The sequence below is a fragment of the Oryctolagus cuniculus genome, chromosome 12 (assembly GCF_964237555.1).
Source record: "Oryctolagus cuniculus chromosome 12, mOryCun1.1, whole genome shotgun sequence".
Lineage (NCBI taxonomy): Eukaryota > Metazoa > Chordata > Mammalia > Lagomorpha > Leporidae > Oryctolagus > Oryctolagus cuniculus.
In genome coordinates, this window is record NC_091443.1 from 109,706,912 (window position 1) to 109,726,234 (window position 19,323).

General features: G+C 46.8%; 1 protein-coding gene and 1 pseudogene across 1 annotated transcript in view; both read left to right on the top strand.

Annotated features, from left to right (window-relative positions):
• Positions 1–19,323, top strand: part of NPTN (neuroplastin) — a 69,775-nt gene that overhangs the window by 7,318 nt on the left and 43,134 nt on the right. The gene's annotated exons all lie outside the window — the stretch shown is intronic.
• On the top strand, positions 8,493–14,039 carry LOC138844580 (acyl-protein thioesterase 1 pseudogene; annotated as a pseudogene).

Consider the following 19,323-nt stretch of genomic DNA (forward strand, 5'->3'; position numbering starts at 1 on the left):
TTGGTTTACATGTAATCATACTAAATACCTTTAAAAATAGAAAAGCTCACCAAAAAAAAGAGCTCTTTTTAAAAAAGGCTTTCAAACATTTTGTGACCCAGAGTTTGTGACTAACAAATATGCAGCATCATGTGCAATATATGTTGTGAAACAGTACCTACCCTTACTCTGATGTGTTTAGAAAACTGTAGTGACCTTCCGACTTGATTTCATGATTCATCGATGGGCCATTGAAACTGAGCTGTTTGGAAAACAGCATTTTCAGCTTTGGGGTAATCATTCTATTTTTCATGAGAGTATACCATTTTAATCTGGAATAATTACGATTTTTGTAAACACAGTAAGGATTTTCACAAGTCATTCATCAGTAAAATCAACTTATACTATTAGTTGTTAGTAAAGAGTATATAGCATTTTTGAATTTTACATTAGCCATTATTTATATAATACTGATCTTTTTTCCTGTTTAAGCTTTAGAAAAAAGGGAAGCCACAGTAATTTTAATATCATAGTGGAGACATAACTTTTCCAGTGTGTTTAGTTGTTCTCTCTTTTAGGGCTGTGTTCCTTATTCCCTAGCCCCTGCCTTTGGGTTATGGGTGAGTGCAGGGCCAGGACCACTGCTGCTTATTCCCAGCTGATGCTCACTCGTGTGCTGTACGAGGCACCTTTCTGGTGAGTGTAGGTAACCTGAGTGCTTGCCAAGGGGAGGGACAGGGAGGGGAAGCAGGATCATCGCTCAGGATCCTAGAGCAGCAGAGTTTTTTCCTGTTTTTAGACATTGCTTCTTGGAGGAGAAAGAGGCAAGAAAAATGTCCTTATCATTTGCTGGCAGCTGTCTGTGAAATACTTTAAAATTCATAGACTGAAGAGTGTGTTAAATGCAGTTGGGGTTTTTTGATTATACAAGTTTAGCAGACTGGGGAACCATTATGGAGCGCCTGGGGAAAAAATAGCGGGCAGCTCCAGCGTTGAAATTGTATTCATCACCGCTGAGTCCCGAGCGTTCGCCAGGGGAGATGGGGAAATGGCCTTAATGCGGACCAGGAGGTTGCTCCCTGGCGAAGAGCGAGTGTGGGGCTTGCAGGGGATTCTCATGGAGTTACCCTTACCAGGACTGTAGGGATCAGGCATGGGGGGAATTACAGTCCTGACAGGTTGTCGTACTAGGGTCGTACAGGTAACTGGGAATACGCTCTGAGCACAGTCAGGAAGACAGATAATTCTGTGTGGATGGTAGCTTAGAGCTTCAGGAGCAGAGCCTGAAGGAGCTAAACTTAGGAAAAGGGAGCGCTGGGGGCTGGGGTGTGCTTGTCTATTAATACCTTCGAGGTAGCAGTGTAAATGAAGTGAGGGAATTAGGCAGTCTCCAAAGATGGGCTGCTCTATCAAAGAGCGGTGGCCTAGGGCTGGGGAAGAAATACTCAGGTTTTGTGTTAGGATGATTTTAATGAGGCTGTCGGAAGAAGAGTTATTTTCACTTGTCATTGTCAGACATTCTAAGTAGGGCAGAGAGCCTGTGGAGAGGGACCTCATTCTCCTCCTGGTGTACCTAGTGCTTGCTTAGGAACTCACTAGGAGGAAAAAGCTGGGAATGAGGAAGAAATGAAATGGGATTCCCACGTGTTTGGAAGAGTCAGGAATTAGCTTATTTCATCGTTGAAGTCCTGTCACTGTGAATTCAAGGAAAATGATAGATTAATTTTGGAATCCATTAAAGTAGCTTTTAATACCTGCCTTAAAACAGAATTCCATTCATTATAACCTCCATAAGCAACTGCTGTTTGTTTCAGTATCAGAAACCTAGCCTGTGAGATTATTCCAATCGATGTTTAACATAAAGAAGCATAATTGATAAAGAGTTCGCTAGACTTCAGATGGAACTTAGTAAAAGTTTAACCTTTGTCCTTAAAGTTAGGCTGCTCGTTTCCCATGGTAAATGTGAGCTCCTAAGAAGGCTCTGTCAGGGCCAGTGCTGTGGTACAGTGGGTTATGGCCCTGGCTTACAGCACCGGCATCCCATGTGGATGTCCGTTCCAGTCCCGGCTGCTCCACTTCTGGTCCAGCTCACTGCTAATGTGCCTGGGAAATCAGCAGAGGGTGGTCCAAAGTGTTTGGGCCCCTGCATCCATGTGGGAGACCTGGACGAAGCTCCTGGCTCCTGGCTTTGGGTTGGCTCAGCTCCAGCTGTTGGGGCCATTTGGGTGTGAACCAGAGGATAGAACACCTTTCTTTCTCTCTCCCTCTCTTTCTGTCTCTACCTCTCTTTGTAACTCTGCCTTTCAGATAAATAAATCTTTTAAAAAACAAAGCCCTGTCGCCTGGAGAGAGCACTCAGGTCCTCACTCCCAAGACTTCCTCAGTGACAGAACAGCTATGCTGGGGTCTCAGTGCTGCTGGCGCTCGCTGAGTTTAGAGAGCAGGACTGCCAGGCGCCAAGCAGGATGCCCCGTTGTTTGTGGATTTGAGGTAAACAGGCAGAGTGTTTATTCACAGAATCGTGCAGCCCTGGAAGAGTGTTGGCTTTGCCACTTTGGCCTTGCATTGAAAACTTAGAGACTTGTAACTTTGTGAGTTTTGTGCAATAAAAGAAATCTTTCTGAAGTAGATTAATGTGGGGAAACTCATGTTAACATTGTAAATTTTATTTGAGAAAATATAACTAGTGTTTATTTTGATACCATTCCTATGTGTTTTCTTCAATTCAGCTATTTTATATTTGACAGTAACTTGACCCTTAACTCTGAATGTTCAGGCTGTTTTCAGAAAGGAGATGCACAGGGAGACTCGGGCCGTTTTTCAGCAGTTTGTCTCTTTCCCGTACTTACAATTCAGGACACTGTTGCCCGATGCTATTTGATAAGGATGTTTCTGGGACTTCGGCCTAAGGACTGCCATTTTTCAGAAATTCTCTGTTGCTGCACTATAACTCTGATCGAGGGACACCAAATAAGTGAATGTTACTAGCTCAGTTGAGGGATGCAGTTTCTTTCTAGTTAAAAAAAATTTTTTTTAAGATCTATTTATTTGTTATTTGAAAGGCACAAAGTTGAGAGGGGAAGAGAGAGAGAGAATCTTATATCCAGTGGTGTTTTCCCCAAATGGTTACACGTTTGGAGCTGGGCCCATCCGAAGGCAGAAGCCAAGAACGTCTTCCGAGTCTCCCACGTGGGTGCACTTGGGCCATCTGCTTTCCCAGGTGCATTAGCAGGAGGCTGAAAAGATTATTATTTATTTGAAAGAGTTACAGAGAGGCAGAGGGGAGAGAGAGAGAGACTGACCGACCGACCTTCCATCTGCTGGTTCACTCCCCAGGTGGCTGCAGCTGCGCTGATCTGAAGCCAGGAGCTTGTTCCAGGTCCTCAACGCGAGTGCAGGGGCTCAAGGACTTGGCCATCCTCCACTGCTTTCCCAGGCCGCAGCAGAGAGCTGGATTGAAGTAGAGCAGCCGGACCTGAATCGGTGCCCATGTGGGATGCCAGCACTACAGGCCGAGGCCCCACACAGCTCTGGCACCAAGTATCTCTCTCCCTCTCCCTTTCGAATAAAATAAAAAAATATAAGAATAAAAAATCTTAAAAATTTAAACTTAGAAGAAAGAGAATGATGATCACGTACAGAAAGTGCCAAACTAGCATTGTTTCTCACACAATATAAGCTCTTGGTCAAACTGGCGCTAATACCCTGCACTGAGTTACATTGATGTTTTCTAAATCAATTTGAAAGTTAGTTGTATGTTCTATGGTTGAAGTAGTTACATAAAATTAGGAGTTTTTTTTTAAGATGAACTTGCTATCTTTTTAAAGATTTATTTATTTATTTATTTATTTGAAAGGCGGAGTTAGAGAGAGAGAGACATCTTCTGGCTGCTGGTTCACTCCCCAAGTTCTGTAATGGCCGGAGCTGGACCAATCTGAAGCCAGGAGCTTCTTCCAGGTCTCCATGTTGGGTGCAGGGTCCCAAGCACTTAGACCATCTTCCACTGCTTTCCTAGGCACATTAAGCAGGAAGTTGGATCGGAAGTGGAACAGCCAGGACTCCAACAGGGGCCCATAAGGGATGCCAGCGCTGCAGGGAGTGGCTTTACCACACTACTGGTCCCTTGAAATGTTTAATATAGAGGATATTCAAACCCTCTTATTTTTTAATAAGGGAGCAATTAAAATGAAGTTTTTGGGAGGCTGGCACTGCACAGTGGGTTGAGCTGCTAGCAACACTGGCATCCATATCGGAGCTCCAGTTAGGGTCTTAGCTGTCCCGCTTCCCATCCAGCTCCTTGCTGATGCGCGTGGGAAAGCAGCCGCAGCAGATGACTCGGATACTTGGGGTCCTGCCCCGCCCGCCCCATGGATACCGGGGTGGGTGGAGTTCCAGGCTCCTGGCTTTGGTCTGGCCCAGCCCCACGACATTGCAGCCATTTAGGGAGTGAACCTGTGAAAGGAAGATTTGTCTCCCTGTGTCATTCTGCCTTTCAATTAAATGTTTTAAAAAAATTTCTTGAGTTAACACACAGCCTACTTGTTATTTGTGGTGTGTGGAGGCTGATGCTGGCAACCTTGAACACGCACATTTCGATCACTGTCTGTCTTCAGGTTAGGTTTCAGCAGGAGTGTGGCCAGCTCGCAGTGATCTTCATTTGTAAACACGATCTTGGACCTGGTAGCTTGGCCAACGCTGGAATAATTGATTGCACCTGCAAAATTGTGCCATCGAAGTTGCGTGTTCTGATAGTTACTGCTTGAGTTAGAGATTTAGCAATGTGATTTTTACTAGGAAGCTAAAATTTTCTAACAATTACTCAGTGACTTGTTTTGAAACCACATGTTTTTGGTTCTTAGAAAATGTTGTACTCATAGACATTTTGCCATTTTGTCTTGAACCTAGCAGCTTTTTCTTTAACTTTTGTTTAATAATTAAGAGAATGATCTAAATGGTTAAACAACATAGGAAACGTGGGCTTTATCCCCAGCCTCAGATTCTGCTTGTCCTGGTTCCCCACAGCAGGCTTGTTGGTGTCCTGGAGAGCTCTCTCAGCTAGGTGAATGCATGGTTTTCATTTGCCCTCCTGTTTATCAACTTAGTCTTTTCTTACCCATATCTGCTCAGCCCTGTTCCTTCTGTTGTCTTCAGTTGTTTCTAGATAAACTTCTGGCACTCTTTTTTTTTTTTTTTGACAGGCAGAGTGGACAGTGAGAGAGAAACAGAGAGAAAGGTCTTCCTTTGCCGTTGGTTCACCCTCCAATGGCCGCTGCGGCTGGCACGCTGTGGCCGGCGTACCGCGTTGATCTGATGGCAGGAGCCAGGTGCTTCTCCTGGTCTCCCATGGGGTCTCACTGGCACTCCCTGGCCACAGCAGAGAGCTGGCCTGGAAGAGGGGCAACCGGGACAGAATCCGGCGCCCTGACCGGGACTAGAACCTGGTGTGCCGGCGCCTCAAGGCGGAGGATTAGCCTAGTGAGCCGTGGCGCCGGCCAACTTCTGGCACTCTTAAATTCAAATTCTTGGCTGTTTTATTTGAATCCTTGTTAGAGGGATAGCATATTATGCAAGTGTGGTTTAGGTGACTGATGATTTTGAGCAGGAGTGTTTGCATGTTATGGCTTCGGAATAGTTTCCTACTAGGTGTATAATGATTTTCTTTGTATGGTGGAAATTTTTGTTACACTTAAAAATTTTTTTTGTTGATTTGATAGACAAAGTGTGCTCCCATCCACTGGTTCATTCCCCAAATGCCTGCAACAGTAAGGACTGGGCCAAGCAGAAGCTTGGAGCCCAGTCGAGGTCTTACAGAGTGACAAGGATCCGCCCACTGGGGTCATCATGCTGCCTCCCAGCCACAGCTCTAACCCAGACACTTTGGAATGGGATGTAGGCACCCCAGGTGGCAGCTTAACCGCTGCACCAAATGCCGCCCCTGCCCCCAGTCCTTGAGATTTGTTTGAATGCTTTTTCAAAGCTTTTAATCCCCACAGGGTCATGCTATCTGATTTTTCAGAAACATCAGCTACGTCTTTGAGGGGTGTCACAAAGGAAGTTAATTCCTGATGGAGCTAAGGCCATCAGGGCAGAAAGCACTCCAGGCAGGCGGCGGTAATGACTGCTGCTTGTGAACTGCGAGGTACTGCTGTGGACTGGCCCGTGTCAGCGTCTGCCCGTAGCGCATCCAGTTTGCTCCCCAGTGTCAGGTGGATGGTACCATTCAGGTGCGGGTGAGATGGTGCCAGGGGCAGCCCCTTACAGCTGGAGGTGAGAGGGGAACTCCGTATACTTTCAGGGGAACAGCTCTCACCGGAGGGGCGGCATGCGGCTGTAGTGGAAACTGCTCAGAAATCACAGCTGTGAGCTTCCTGGCGTTTGTATTTCAGCAAGAGGCGTGCACATTTCAGCAGCGTTTTAAAGCCTGGATGAGAAGAGTTTGGTTTGAATGTCACGTGTTTTGGGTGGTGTCTAGTCGGTGTCCGTCCCCGTTCTGCAACACTGTCACTGAAAGAAAGCGCTCAAGCGTTGTGTCTGGTCTTCACGTCTCAGAATGCAGCACTGGGAACGCGCGGCAGGCCTGGGGTACCAGGTGAGCCCGCGGTGACCAGATCCGTGACCTTGGAGCCGCGCTGCCTCGGTCGTCATCAGTTGGCAGGAAGAGCAAGTCCTTCTGCATCGCAGCGTAGCTGGCATCCGTGAATGGCACTGTTGCATTTCTCAAGAGTTACTGCGCTTCTAAAAGTTATGAAAGAAATTGCTTACGTGGTAACTTCCATGAGACCCAGGTGTTTAAAGTAAAATACTTCAGTTCTTCCTCTGACCTGTTGCCTCCCTCCCCAGGAATGTGCACCATTAGTGTTGCTTTTTGTGCGTTCGAAGCTTGTTCTGTGTAGACATGTTGTTTACATACTGTGATGTGTTCAGTATGTTGTAATCCATCTTGATGTTTACAGCTTCTTTTTGAAAACATCGCTGAAGTGGCATATACCTTCATTTCTGTACGTGGGTGGAGCCGGGAACACACCTGTGTGGCTGTCACTAATGGGAGTCACGTTGGTGAAGGCCCATCCTGGGTATTGAAAATATCTGCCGAGAGGGCCTTTCCAGTCCACGTTGGGAAGAAGTTCACTGAATGGAAAAGAAAAACATATCACTAATTTTTTCCTCAGGCGTGCTTTTGGGCAGAAATTTGAATACTCACACATTTAATGTCTTACTCGTGGGTAGTTCCTGGGACAACCGCTAATTTTTAGTGAAAGCATTCTGGAAATAACTTTGCTTTTTAAAAGATTTATTTATTTGAAAGACAGTTACAGAGAGAGGGAGAGACAGAAATCTTCCATCTGCTGCTTCACACCCCAAGTGGCTGAAATGACCAGGGCTGGCCCAGGAGCTTCACCTGAGTCTCCCACTTGGGCCACCCTCTGCTGCTTTCTCAGGTGCATTAGCAAGGCGCTGGATTGGAAGTGGAGCAGCCGCGACTTGAAGCAATGTCCATGTGGGATGCCAGTTCCACAGGCCATGGGTTTAACCTTCTACAACACAGTACCAGCCCCTTGCTGATGTTTGAGACACTAAGTGATGTACCTTGATCCTCTGCCTTACTGTACACATTACTTCCTAACGTATAGCGGACCAAGTTGATGAGAATGCAAATAGTAAGTAATCCTGAAGGGGAAATAGTGGTGGATGGTCTGCTGCATTGGAGGTCTGCTCCCACGTTACAGTGCACTAGGCAGGAATACCAGATGAAAAAAGGTCATACATTTTAAAAAGAAAAGACTATGTTTTAAAAAAAAAGTAGGTGTGCAGCACAGTGTATGAAATGCCGCCGTGGCCCCACAGCCCATGTTGGCATGCCTGGGTTTGAGCTGTGCTCTGCTCTCGCTTCAGTCTTGCTGCTGGGGCGCTCCCTGGAAGGTGGCAGCGGTCATGATGGCTCCAGTCGTGGTCACGTCCCTGCTACCCACAACGGAATTCTGGGCTCCCAGCTTCAGCCTGGCCCAGCCCCAGCTGTGGTGGGCATTTGGGTAGTGAACCGGTAGATGGAATATCTCTATGTCATTCTCTCTGGCTTTTTAGTAAAAATTGGTGTCAGTTAATAATGTGATACTTTTAAAATTCAGACTGACAAGGAGTTTCTGTGTAGGCAACTCAGATATTTGGGAATATGTAATGAAAAAGCCTGGACTGGTAACCTTGATGAAGCAGAAGGAGGCGTTCCCATCATTCTAAGCCAGGGTATAGTTGGATTACAACATGTGCGTAGGTGTTGTGTAGTTCTCATCATCCATAGTGAACATCACTGTGGTCAGAGGTGTTCCAGGTTGAGGGTTCCTCTCCAGGCTGCTCATCCTGCCTGTGCACTCGCTGTGGAAGGCATTGATGACCTTGAGAGGTGAGTGCGACCTTGAGAGGTGAGCGGGCATCTGCGGGGCTGGGTCTCGGGCTCGCAAACCCGTGGGCCTAGGCTGGGCGCTCTGCTGTGGGCCCAGTCGGTGTGAGTGTGATAACATGTCTGCTCTGCTGCCTGGAAGGCCACCTGCGTGATAATTTTCCTTCATGGATGGGCAGAAGCCTTTGCAGGCATCATAAGGTCACATATCAAATATATGTGCCTGCATGCACCCGTTAGCCTGTTGAATTAAATACAGACTTGGCTATGCCTTCCTGGTTTGATATTATTGGACTTTTACTAGGTTCCAGGAGGATGAACCTGGAATTATTAAACAGGCAGCAGAAAATAAAGGCTTTGATAGGTCAAGAGGTGAAGAGTGGCATTCCTTCTGGCAGAATTATTTTGGGAGGATTTTCTCAGGGAGGAGCTGTATCTATATACTGCTCTTACCACAGGTGTCACTGCACTCAGTCGCTGGCTTCCGCTTTGGGCTTCGTTTCCACAGGGTCCTATCCGTGGTGCTGTTGGAGATACTCATATTCCCCAGTGCCCTTGGTTCTCACTGTGGGAAAACTACAAACATTGGTAAATCATGCCAGTGTACCCTTTAAGACCTATGAAGGTGTATGCACAGTTCATGTCAGCAGGAAATGATGAATGTCAAACAATTCATTGATAAACTCCTACCTCCGATTGATTGACATCGTTAAGAGGCCTTGTGCAGAAGTATACCAGCATCATTGTTGTAGAGTGTAAACCTTCTCCTGTGCCCAGTCTTGAGACTTCTAATGTTTGCAGTATTAAAATGTTTTGTGATTACATGCCAATGACACTAAATAATGCCTCCTCATAAGAAGTACGTGATATTTCAGGTTTTATACAGGTGTTTGTAAAATGTGATCCACATTATACTGGTATTAATACAGATGAAGCAGCTAGCTGCTTTTTCTTAACTGTAACTTAGCAGAATAATAAAATACTTCAGTCAGATTTTTTATTACATGATTTGAAAATTAACAGTATGCTTGAGGAAAATTTATGCAGATATGAATGAGCAGTTAAGATATCAGATTTTTGCACGCTGTGACTCAGTTTATGGATTTACTCTGAAGTTGCTTAGTCACTGTGCACTGTCTGGTATTTTTATATGTGCACTCCTATGTAATGATTGTAATACATAATAAGGAGAAAGTATTACATTATCCCTAATAATAGGGATAATGCTTTTAAGTGTCAGTAAAGAGTAATATTACTGTCTTCAAATAACGGCCCTTTTATTTTGGGGACCAGACTTTTCCCTGATGTCATTTCTGTTTAATACTTTTTTTCTCCCTTCAAGAGAAAAATGTTCTTTCTTGATTGTCCTTCATAGCAGACCAAATACTGCTTTACTGCCATAGAATCTGCTGTCAATAATGCTGTAATCTGGCATTCTGAATCACAGACCTCTGGTATTGAAAATCTATTCACACCTTTAAAGAAAACAACCATTACTTAAAACTTTCTGTATAACATTTCAAATAACTCTACATTAGTCTAACCTTAGACCTGTTCAGTGATTAGAATAGAATTTTCAATCCAGGTCACAAATCATTCTGTGTTTTTATTTTTCTGTATGTAACTGAAAGAATAATTAGATCATATTATAGTATATTCTGAAATAGTTAAGACTAATCTTAAAAACTAATTTCTGAAATGATTTCATTTCCTAGTAGCATAGTTTGTATTCTGTACATTTGATTCAATCCAGCTACTGTAGGACCTGAGAAGTCCATTAGAAAAATGTTTTTATCTGCCAGTGAACTTATTTTAAGTTTTCATTTAGTCAAATGATATTTAATGATTAGTTTTCTGTGCTGACATAAAAATAGCAATCATTTGATTTTAAATAGTCAAAGTTTCCAGATTACTGACAAAAATTATTGAAAACAAGTTTATGCGCAATAAATGTTAATCAGAACCATGTCCTGTGGTATATTTACCAGACAATTTAATACGTAGCAAAAATGGGGGCTGTGGTGCAGCAGGTTCAAGCTGCGGCCTGCACCGCCAGCATCCCATATGGGCGCTGGTTCGAGTCCTGGCTGCTTCACTTCCGATCTAGCTCTCTGCTGATGGCCTGGGAAAACAGTATAAGATGGCCGAAGTACTTGGGCCCCTGCACCCTCGTAGGAGACCCGGAAGAAGCTCCTGGCTTCCGATCGGCTTAGCTCTGGCCGTTGTGGTCATTTGGGGAGTGAACCAGCGGATGGAAGAACTCTGTCTCTGTCTCTCTGTCTCTGTGTCTCTCTCGCTCTGTAACTCTTTCCAATAAATAAAATCTTTTTTTAAAAAATATAGCGAAAATGAACGCTTGATATTTTGAACTGTGTTATTTTTCTGCTGTATTCCAACTGACCAAAATTAAGAATGCATCTTTTTAAATGGGGGTTCATTGTAATGAAAATAATTCAGTAATGGACTTTATAGGATATTAATAATGAAACTGTATGCTTATGTGTGGATTTAGAAGTTGTAAACATTTACTGAATCATTTTGCTTTACCTTGAATAACACAAACTTACTTCAGTTATATAAGTTAGCAAGATCTTATTTATGGCAAGAAAATTCCTTTGAAATGTTGAGCTTAGGCCGGCGCCGTGGCTCAATAGGCTAATCCTCCACCTTGCGGCGCCGGCACACCGGGTTCTAGTCCCGGTCGGGGCACCGGATTCTGTCCCGGTTGCCCCTCTTCCAGGCCAGCTCTCTGCTATGGCCAGGGAGTGCAGTGGAGGATGGCCCAGGTGCTTGGGCCCTGCACCCCATGGGAGACCAGGAAAAGCACCTGGATCCTGGCTCCTGCCATCGGATCAGCGCGGTGCGCCGGCTGCAGCGGCGGCCATTGGAGGGTGAACCAACGGCAAAGGAAGACCTTTCTCTCTCTGTCTCTCTCTCTCACTGTCCACTCTGCCTGTCAAAAATAAAAAAACAAAAAAAAAAAACAAAAAAAAAAAAAAAAAAAAAGAAATGTTGAGCTGTATGTGGGAAAATGTAAATGTTTTCCACAGTTTCTGTCAGTGTGTGTGAAATAAAATTTAATTCTGACTTTAAAAAACAAGAGGTAGATTGTTTTATATGGTGAAATAGATTATGTTCTATACTTTGCATTATGTCTGACATATAATGAATAAGGAATAGTTGCTATTAAAGTGAATTTGTGGGGCCGGCACTGTGGCGTAGTGGGTAAAAGCCACTGCCTGCGTGCGGTGCTGGCATCCCATATGGGCGCTGGTTCAAGTCCTGGCTGCTCCACTTCCGATCCAGCTCTCTGCTGTGGCCTGGGAAAGCAGCGGAAGATGGCCCAAGTCCTTGGGCCCCTGTGCCCATGTGGGAGACCTGGAGGAAGCTCCTGGCTTCTGGCTGCGGATCGGCGCAGCACCAGCGGTTGGTCCCAATTAGGGAGTGTTTCAGCAGATGGAAGCCCCATCTGTCTGTCTGTCTGCCTGCCTCTCTGTGGAACTCTGACTTTCAAATAAATAAATCTTTAAAAAAAAGATAAGTGAATTTGCTTTTAGAGATGTTAGTGCTTAGTAATCTTTTAAAATAGTATCTTGTTAAGGATAAAGAATGTCCTGTTCCCTGCTCAGTGTGAGTTTTCTTTAAAGTTACTTTTTCGTAAGAAGAGCCGTGTGGTTTTGATTCCAGGTGGTTATGGAGAAGCTGAACTTCTTCCCTGCAACAATCTGTATCTTTTTTGCTTTGTACATCTTCACAGATTCGTAGGACACTAACTTCAATTAATTGATTTGAAATATGCAGATTTGTAGAATGTTAAAGCTGAAAAGACCTTCAAACTAGTCTGTGCCAATCTTCTGATTATACAAACAAGAGGACTGGGGTTTCTGATTTTAATATGTATTTATTAAGTGAATCAATTCCTGTATTTTTATAGAGTGTACATTGACATGTGCAGTGTTTTATTACCATGCACTCTGGTATTCATTTCTGAAACACTGTTGGAGGGCGGGCACGTGATTGTGCCTTCTAGATGATTGGCACTAGCCCACAGTCAAGGCCTGTCTTCCACCACAGTTGATGATTTTCCTGGTACATGCTGAGTGTCCCTTATCTGAAATGCGTAGGATTGGATGTGTTTCAGACCTGAGGGTTTTCAGGGTTTTGGAATATCTGTGTAGTGATAATACTCTGAGGATGTGAAGTAGAGAGCTACCTTTTGTAAAAGCTAGGGTTCATTGACACTTGCGTGCTGCTGTCTAAAATCGAGTGGCTTTTTCGTCTGTCTGGGCAACAGGGCCTTGAATAATATACCTGACAGTATGCAAGACATTCTGGTTAATGGGGCACTTATCTGAACCAGCCGAGAGGTGGAAGATTTATCCTTTCTTGTTTCATTTTTTCATTTTTTATTGTAGGCAAAGAGCACGCTCCCAACTGTTCGTTTAGTCTCCAAGTGCTCCAGCAGCCAAGACTGGGCCAGGCCAAATCTGGAAGCCAATAACTCAGTCCAGGTCTCTGCGTGAGTGGCAGGGACCCCACTGCTTGAGCCGTGGTCGGCTGCCCCAGGTGCGCTTTAGGAAACTGGAGCCAGGGCAGCTGGGACTGCAGCTCCGGCGCTCTGATGTGCACTGCAGGTGTCCTCAGTGGCGGTGCAGCTGCTAAGCCACACACCCATCCTGATTGATTAGTTTTGGTAGCGAGAAAATAATAAAACCAGGAGTTTGTAAGTGCTTTTGAGGACTTGATACATGTGAATCTGACACACAGGTATCCAACAGTTAAGGGATTCTTGGAAAATTACTGTTCAGGGGCTGGCTTCTGGTACAGCAGGTTGAGACACCGTCTGTGACACTGACTTCCTGTATGAGTGCTGATCCAGCTTCCTGCCAGTGTGCCGGGGAAAGCAGCAGCAGGTGACTCGAGTGTGTGGACCCCTGCCACCTGCGAGACCCGGATGGAGCTCCTGGCCGTGCCCTGGGCCAGCTCTGGCCACTGCCACCGTTTTAGGGAGTGAATTAGCGGATGGAAGATCCTCCCTCTCTACTTTCACTCTCATGCAGTCTGCCTATCATAAATAAATGAGTTTTTAAAAAATTGTTTCTCAAAGTTCTGGGAAAAGTTTGTACATCACTGTATTTGCAGCTGGAAGTTAACTGACCTGGAGTTTTGTGTTGAGGTTTCCTTCTACTCCGATGGTACACACCCTTCAGGCTCCCTGTAAGCGGAATAGCCATAGTGCTGTTTCTGCCTTTTGCCCAACCAGAATTACTAATAGCACCCGTTTCACTCTCAGAAATGCCCTGCTGTGGTGACTTGACCCATGATAGCCGCCCTGGTGCTTCACTGTGGTGGAAGCTGATGAAAGCTTTTCCTAAGTTGGGTCACACTCTGTTCCCTCAGGCGGGGATTTCCACTTCATGGCGTCAGGGAAGCATTGATTAAGACAGCCTGGTGGAAGTCTGGGTGTTGGCGAGGTTGAAGAGGAGTTAAAGGCTAGAAAAGCCTGCGTTCCCTGTGCTTTGAGGGTGAGTGGACAGTAGTAACTTCCTTGGGCAGCAGCGGAGCCTCATTCTGATGACAGGTTCTCATGTATGTATCGCCTCTGCTTTTAAAAATCGGTCTGCAGCCAGATTTACTCAGCTCCAAGGGCAAACAGACCCCAGCACACAATCACAAGTACTTTTCAGTTAACGCTTTCAATTTTCATAAAAAGAAAATAGTTTTAGGTTTGCAGCATAGTTGAGCAGAGAGTACAAGAGTGTTCCCATACGCCTCCTCCCCCCACACACGTGGAGCCAGCCCTGCGGTCCACTTCCTCCGCCGGGAACTCCGCTCGCGGCAGCTGATGAGCCCTCACAGACACTGTCGTCGTCCAGCCTCAGCTTCACTCCGGCTGCCGTGCCTTCCGGGCCTGGACAGATCACGACACGCATCCACCGTGACGGTATCTTCTGCCGTGGTTCTGCTGGCCTGGAAGTCCCCAAGCTTCACCTGTTCCTCCCTCCCTTAACCTTAGGTGCTGGTGACCACTGCTCTTTCTCTTGTCCCCTTGTTTGCAGAATGTTCCATGTTGGAATCCTAACTGAATAAGAGCTGCTTCAGATTGGCGTCCTCCACTTAGTAACGTGTACTGCAGGGGCTCCTTCGTGTCTTGTCTTCTCAGTGCTAAATAACGTCTCATTGTCTGGGACATATTTAATGCTAAGGAAGTGTTGGTGATCATCTGTCTAGTTAGGCACACCAGATCCCACAGATAGGATCTGTAGTTCTTTAACAGCAGGTTGAACATTTGATAGATGCCCACTGAGGATGGTGGAATTGCCCTGTGTTCCTGCATGAACTGTCATTACATAAGCTCTTGAAACCTTGGAGAGAAATACAGACCTTCATAAAGTATGTAACATCAGCTATTCCTAGGACTCGAATTTTTGTCACTGTTAAAACTTAAGAAAGCAATTTTAACATTGTTAGAATTGTACCTACAGAAATAGTCAAATGTCTTATTTCAGAATACATTTTTTAAAATCCAAAATAAGATTCAGTAAAGTTTTTGAATGTCTTTTTTGGAAAGATTTTATTTATTTGAAGGTCAGAGTTATGGCAAGAGAGCACGAGAGGAGAGACCAAGACAGAGGTCGTCCGTCTTGCTGGTTCATTCGCCCAGATGGCCACAAGGGCTAGCACAGGGCCAGGATGAAGCCAGGATCCGGGAGCTGCTTCCAGGTCTCCAACATGGGTGCGGGCGCCCAAGCACTTGGGCCGTCTTCTACTGCTTTCCCAGGCCATTAGCAGGGAGCTGGTTTGGGAAGTAGAGCAGCTGGGACTTGAACTGGCACCCATATGGGCGTCCCATATCGCAGGCAGTGGTTCTACCCACTGTGCCACAACACTGGCCCCCTCCTTCTGTTTTTTTTAAGCCATCAGGGCCTAGAAGGGGGAAGGCAGCTTCTCCTTGCGTTGTGGACGTCTCCTAATCACTTGCATGTGTGTCGCTGTCATGTCTTTGTTCTCCAGAATCTTCTCTGGCTAATCAGAGATGTCGAAGAGGACCAGAGGTGGGAAAAGGGGCATTGACGTGGCGGTGCTTCATGAACTTTCGGTCACAGTCTGAATTAGGAGTCACCGGGAGCAGGCGGTCGGCCTAGTGGCTGAGTGCCTGCGTCTTATTCCTGCCTTCTGGCTCCTGACCCCACCTTCCTGCGCAGGCCGGTTAGAGCCAGTAGCAATGCCACCCACACGGGAGGCTTGCCTGAGGCCCAGCACAGCGCTGGCCATTGCAGATGTTTGAGGAGTGAACCAGAATGTGGGACGCCTGTCTGTCCATCTCTCTCTCTCTCTCCCTATCTCTTAGCAAAAAGTAGCACCGACGCATTTCCACTGCAGCTTCGTCCAGATTCACGCGGTCTGGGGCGTAGTGCCCCTCCCCCCACTCTGCAGAGTGCTGGGTGGGAAGCCTTGAGGTTTGGGCTGAGATCCACTCCTTTCCCTTTATAAGCTTTGTGAATGTTTGCTTGGAGCCAGATGTTAGCTTTTCCCAACAAGAAGCACTTCCAGGGTCGGTGGTGTAGTGTGGTGGGTTAAGCTGCTGCTTCTGATCCGGCTTCCTGCTGATGTGTCTGGGAGGCAGCAGAGGATGCCCAAGTGCTGGGGCCCCTGCACCCACGTGGGAGACCCGGATGGCGCTCCCAGCTCCTGGCTTTGGCCTGGCTCAGCGTGTGCTGTTGCGGTGATTTGGGGAGTGAGCCAGCAGATGAAGGATCTCTCTTGCTCTCCTTTTCGAGTAAATAAACATATATGTAACAGAAACATTTCCAAAGATTATCTCTGGAAAATGGGTGTTGTTTTTCTGGAAGGGTTGCTTGTAAGGCCTGGCGCCCTTGCCTCCACCTGAGAGATCTGGTGCGGCCTCTGGTGTGCACCCTGTCTTTCCTGAGTCACTGAAATCAAGGACACAGGAAAGCCATTCTGTCTTAGACTCCTGAAGCAGAATAGGACAGTATTTACCTGGTGCTGTTAAGTGTTGTCCACATCAGAGGTGAGGTTGGGATTGCTAAATTTGTGTATTGTAGTAAAATTCCATTGTGTTCAGTGGTGAGTCCTTTGGGAGGAAGCATGATGAAGTGTGAAGTTCTGTCCTCCCCGAGTGACCTCACTGCCCCCGCGGCTCAGCCAGCCACCCCATCTCAGCCGGATCCTGAGTACCGGCTCCTTCTTTGCGTGGCTCAGCGGGGTGCCCTGTCCTCAGCCTGCTGGCGTGATTCCATTCACAGCACCACCTCCACCTGGTTTCTGACTTCACCTGGTTCTGTCCTGTGAACATTTCTCACATCCAACATCGTCTCAGCATTTCCACAGCCACTCTTTTTCAAAGATTGATTTATTTATTTAATAGAGTTACACAGAGAGAGGAGGGGCAGAGAGGGAGAGAGAGGTCCTCCGTCTGATGGTTCACTACCCAGATGGTCGGAGCTGCGCTGATCCGAAACCAGGAGCCAGGAGATTCTTCCGGATCTCCCACATAGGTGCAGGGGCCCAAGGACTTGGGCCATAGCAGAGAGCTGGATTGGAAGAGGAGCAGCCGGGTCTCGAACGGCACCCATAAGGGATGCTGGCGCTTCAGGCCAGGGCGTTAACCCACTGTGCCACAGTGCTGGTCCCTCCACAGCCACCCTTGATCTAGGCTTTGGGGTTACTGACAGGGTTCCTCACTCCTGGACTCCCTGTGCTGCCACTGCATGGTACGGTGAGCTCTGACGCGCTCCTTGTTCTGTGCAAGGATGCCCAAGCTGCTTAGCTCAGTGCCTGCTTTGCACAGCCTGCAGGATGCCTGTGTGTCTCCCTGAATTCTAAGGTCCTGAGGATACGTTTTTCTGAGTAGCATGAGTGTGTAGCGGGTGCTTGGCTTGTTGTAGCACTCAGAAGTGTTGAATTATTTTTTTTTTCTTCTGCTCATTCCTACCGCTTCTCCCACTGTTTGCTGTGACCTAGAACAAGACCCTCTACCCCCATCCTTCGCTAGGCAGACTTGTAGTTGTGTATCAGTTTGGCAGGTGTACACCAGCCCTCCCTGCATGTACACGACTGTTACAGAAGTGGCCTTCTCAGCTGTGTTGCTGTTTTGATGATTCATATTTTCCAAGTCTTGCAAAGTCGAGATCTATTTAGGAACGAAGTTTAGTTGTCCATATGCACAGTCCTTGGTAAATAGGCCCTCCGTACGTGGTGAGTGAACTGAAGGCGTGCTCTGAGCTCGTATGCTGGGAAGCTGAACACATGCACCTAGGAGTCACTGTATTGGAGGCTCCGTGAGTGGCACCAGGTTTAGGAACTCCTGCTTTCCTTCCTTTGGCTACGGCTCACTATGTGAGAGTCTTGTATAGTTTGAAAAGTGTGTGCATGGTTCTCACACTGCTCTCTCTGGGACACACTGACAGTATTAGCAGTTTTAGAGTCTCTTAGTTGTCAAAAGTATGGTCCCTGACAGCTTGTCAGAGATGTTGACTCTCAGCCTCACTTCCATTTCCTGAATCCAGTTCTGGGGGTGGGTCCCAGGCCTGCAAGTGATTCTGACCTAGGATAAAGGCTAAGACCTGGCTCCCCTAGGACTTGGCCATCTGAGGAAATAGATGGCTCCCACTGGGAACTGTTTATGCTTTGGAAGTAGCTCATCACCTTGGATGAAACTTTACTTCCTGGGATATGATTCAGACTGGCTTTTCTCTTGGGCAAAGCATTTCCCTCTAGTTTCTGGGAATAGTTGCTTAAAAAGGGGCAGGGGTGTTCCTACCTCCTGCAGATTAAATAGAAGTTGTCAGCTTGCACTACTTGTGTTCATAATCATATTCATAGGATAGATGATGATGGAAGAATAAGAAGAATTGCGTCTTTCACATTTAAATCCTGGTTGTTGGCAGGTTGTCAGAAACAGTGAACTTGTTATGGGAAGTTACACTGAAGTGCATTTCACAGAAGTAATTAATAGTAAGATTAGCTGCTTTAAAAAAAAAAAGATTTATTTATTTGAAAGGCAGAGTTAGGGAGAAACACACACAGGGAGAGAAATTTTCCATCAGCTGGTTCACTCCCCAAATGTCTGCAGTGGCTGGAGCTGGGTCAGCCTGAAAGCAGGAGCCAGGAGCTTCTTCTGGGTCTTCCACATAGTTGTAGGGGCCCAAAACTTAGGCTGTCTTCCACTGCTTTCCTAGGCCATAGCAGAGAGCTGGATCAGAAGTGCGCAGCTAGCCAGCGCCGCGGCTCACTAGGCTAATCCTCCGCCTAGCGGCGCCAGCACACCAGGTTCTAGTCCCGGTCAGGGCGCCGGATTCTGTCCCGGTTGCCTCTCTTCCAGGCCAGCTCTCTGCTGTGGCCAGGGAGTGCAGTGGAGGATGGCCCAAGTGCTTGGGCCCTGCACCCCATGGGAGACCAGGATAAGCACCTGGCTCCTGCCATCGGATCAGTGCGGTGCGCCGGCCGCAGCGCGGCGGCCATTGGAGGGTGGACCAACGGCAAAGGAAGACCTTTCTCTCTCTCTCTCTCTCTGCCCACTCTGCCGGTACAAAAAAAAAAAAAAAAAAGTGGGCAGCTGGGACTTGAGCTGGCGCCCAAATGGGATGCCAGCACTACAGGTGCCCCCACCCCCCCGCCCCATGCCATAGCACCGACCCCTGCAGCATGCTCTTAACATGGCTTTTGCTGGGGCTTCTGTATTTTTTGTTGTTGTTGTTGTTGGTTTGTTTGTTTCTGGCCTCACAGCTCCATTTTGTGTGGTTCTGGATTGGCCCATAGTTGCTTTGACAGGCATTCTTGGTGAACGTTTGATTGTGTCAGGGTCTCAGTGTTGGACCTAGGCCTTTCACTGAGAGCTCTGAGGGAGTTGCAGCCGGGTGCTCCTCGTGGGGTTGGGAAGCTTCCTGAAACGGCCGACTGGACGGCAGCTTGTGACTACTGCA